The following is a 3,165-nucleotide window of genomic DNA, read 5'->3' as shown; positions in this document are numbered from 1 at the left end:
TACAGTACTGTATGGTAAGGTTATGTGCTTCATAGTATTTTGGTATCTTGGGCCAGATCACATTTTGTCAGTCTCCTTGCCTCTTACTGCACTCTCACATAGAGATTACAGACACTGAGGTACACAGCTTAAACCTAACTAGTATTGCCAAACATGTGTCTGAAATAAACACCTTAGGATTATATCGTATATGTATCAACTCTCTATACGAGTGACAGTATCACTGACAGCCTTAAGGACACCTGACACAGGTGGCAGTTGAGGATAACACCTGATTAATGCCCTCTGTTCCTTTTCAACTTCCTGTCTTCCTCACCACAACAATGTTTGGAGGAGCTCACTCCAAACTAAAGCACCACTGTTTTAATTGGAGGAAAAAGGGACAAAAAAGTGGGGAAATTGAGAGCGACACGCCTCTCTGTAGATCTGATTGAATACAGAAACAAAACAAGACGGAAAGCCAAATTGAGTTCAATCCAAGGTCAGGTGTGCAGCTCTCTCTACATCAGTCAGAGATTTCCCCTAAAAAAGTTAAGGTGGTTGTGCCCTTGTTCTGACCCCTACAAAGCGGGTGGAAAGATGGCTTCCTGTTAAAAGTTTATCTGAGGGTACGGAAGATTACCGAGGATATTTTCATTGGCCGCTTTCTCCTCGTCTCCCGTACTTAGAGGTGATAAGATCGTAATTATTTATTGTGCCTTTTCTTCAGGTAATTTGCTATGTTAATTTCATGAGCTTGATGTTGCCTTTGTCACTAGGTCGAGTGTTATTCTTCTGGAACCCCGGGGCAGAGAGAAGAAAGGGGATTTGTGTACTTAGCATACGCTTTCTCCAAATTAGTCAGCCTTGAAAAATTATTTATGTGGTATTCTGGGCTGCATTGGAACAACTAATTTCACTTGCACTGTGTGGAAATTAAATTATATTATTTCACCATAAAATCAGCTTCTGTTTGCTACACCTTTCCCTGTTTGTTTGTGATAATGCTTTGTTATATGTGACAGATCTGTGCTCCTATACATGCCGTAGGGCAATGAAGGGATTTCCTTTAGTTCGGTTTTACACACAAAGGGATTTTTTTTTTTACTGAATTCATAATCTCTGTTTTTATAATTCAATAACCTGAAGAAACACACATTTCCAGACAGTCAGGAAATGCTAGTGTCATGTCAGTAAAATATTATAAATTCTTGTTGATAATGATGGCCTAGGAACAGTGTTCAGAGTGACAGATTTTTACCTTGTCAGCTCGGGATTAGATCTAGCAACCTTCCGGTTACTTGCCCAACGCTCTAACCACTAGGCTCTAACCACTAGGCTCTAACCACTAGGCTCTAACCACTAGGCTCTAACCACTAGGCTCTAACCACTAGGCTCTAACCACTAGGCTCTAACCACTAGGCCACCTGCCGCCCCAATAACACTTGACTAAAATACAGAAATCCATCTAAATTCCATGTGTCTGTATTTTGGTGTTCTACACCTCTTCCTCTTCCTTCCAAGTCAAGTTCGTTAAGTGATCGAACCCAATGGATTGAAGACCATCAACCAGCACAGTGCTCTCACAACCACCAATCACGTGGTGAGGGTCAGGACAGGCCCATCAGCAGCAGCAGCACACCATCTCCAAAACCAGCCAGTGACAGCACAGTGCCCAGTGTGCTCCTCTTGTTGTGTATATGTACTGTATCTGTAACTGATAGATGCACACACACACACACACACACACACACACACACACACACACACACACACACACACACACACACACACACACACACACACACACACACACACACACACACACACACACACACACACACACACACACACTACATGTTAATGTTTTTAAATGTATCTAAATTGTAAAGTATTTAGTCTGTAATGTGTTTTTTCATGTCGGATCCCAGTAAGACTAGCTGTCGCCATTGGCATCGGCTAATGGGGATCCTGATAAAATCTCATCAGATCTTAATCAACACCCATAACAGCCTAGAGTGAAGATACGATGTGGCATCAGAATATTACTATTATTATTTGAATATAGTGTAAGGGACATTAGAGGGGGATTTTACCTAGATAAAGCTGTCTGTGTGAAAGAGAGATTCTGTGTCAAGATGTCCATGGATTATTCATGTGTAATTACTGAAAGCTTTCAAACAGTTTTAAATCACCAATCCACCCTCCTCCCCAAACCTACCTCCACACTCACCATTAGTTCCTATAAGAACTGAAACAGCAATTATCATAGGGCGGGTTTTAAGTGCAGGGCACGATCGATATTGATAAATGTTGAAAATGCAGAATGAAAGACAGAGCGAGTGAGGGAGATAGAGAGAGAGAGAGAGAGAGAGAGAGAGGGAGACTCATAAATCTAAGCAGGGCACATAAAGGAAAGGCACGACCGAAAAAAGGCTCCAACCTTGATTTACACAAACTTCCTTCCTTCTGTCACTTCAGAGAGAGAAAGAGCAGGAGACAGACAGTGAGTGAGAGAGATTCTCTATTTCACTTGTTTTGGCAATGAAAACATACAGTATGTCTCCCATGCCAATTAAGCCCTTTGAATTGAAATGTAATTGAGAGAGAGAGAGAATAAAGAGAAATGAAGTGTGGGAGGGAGGGAGGGAGGGAGGGAGGGAGGGAGGGAGGGAGGGAGGGAGGGAGGGAGGGAGGGAGGGAGGGAGGGAGGGAGGGAGGGAGGGAGGGAGGGAGGGAGGGAGGGAGGGAGAAAGAAGACGATAGAGGGGGTGTAAATGTGAGAAAGAAGGAGAGAGGAAGACGAATAAAGACAGGAAAATAAATAGAGGCAAAAAGCTTGCCCCCTCAAGGTCACATGCAGGTGAAGATGTAGGCTCCAAGGCTAGTCAATAACGCCCCCAGTCTGTCCCAGTCCAGCACAGACGTGTGGGGATCGCCCCCAGTCTGTCCCAGTCCAGCACAGACGTGTGGGGATCGCCCCCAGTCTGTCCCAGTCCAGCACAGACGTGTGGGGATCGCCCCCAGTCTGTCCCAGTCCAGCACAGACGTGTGGGGATCGCCCCCAGTCTGTCCCAGTCCAGCACAGACGTGTGGGGATCGCCCCCAGTCTGTCCCAGTCCAGCACAGACGTGTGGGGATCGCCCCCAGTCTGTCCCAGTCCAGCACAGACGTGTGCAGATCACC

The 3,165-nt window shown here is 45.1% G+C and overlaps 1 long non-coding RNA gene across 1 annotated transcript in view; it reads left to right on the top strand.

The window, feature by feature from the left end:
• LOC127907410 (uncharacterized) overlaps positions 1-2,593 on the top strand; it is a 4,186-nt gene extending 1,593 nt beyond the window's left edge. Inside the window, exon 3 of the long non-coding RNA XR_008064367.1 lies at positions 1-2,593. This exon is cut by the window's left edge and continues 233 nt beyond it. This is a non-coding gene — a long non-coding RNA (uncharacterized LOC127907410).
• Positions 2,594-3,165: the final 572 nt, after the last annotated feature.

Source organism: Oncorhynchus keta, chromosome 14, assembly GCF_023373465.1.
Source record: "Oncorhynchus keta strain PuntledgeMale-10-30-2019 chromosome 14, Oket_V2, whole genome shotgun sequence".
Classification (NCBI taxonomy): Eukaryota; Metazoa; Chordata; class Actinopteri; order Salmoniformes; family Salmonidae; genus Oncorhynchus; species Oncorhynchus keta.
The sequence above is the reverse complement of the archived record's forward strand: the minus strand, read 5'-3'. Positions and strand labels throughout refer to the sequence as shown.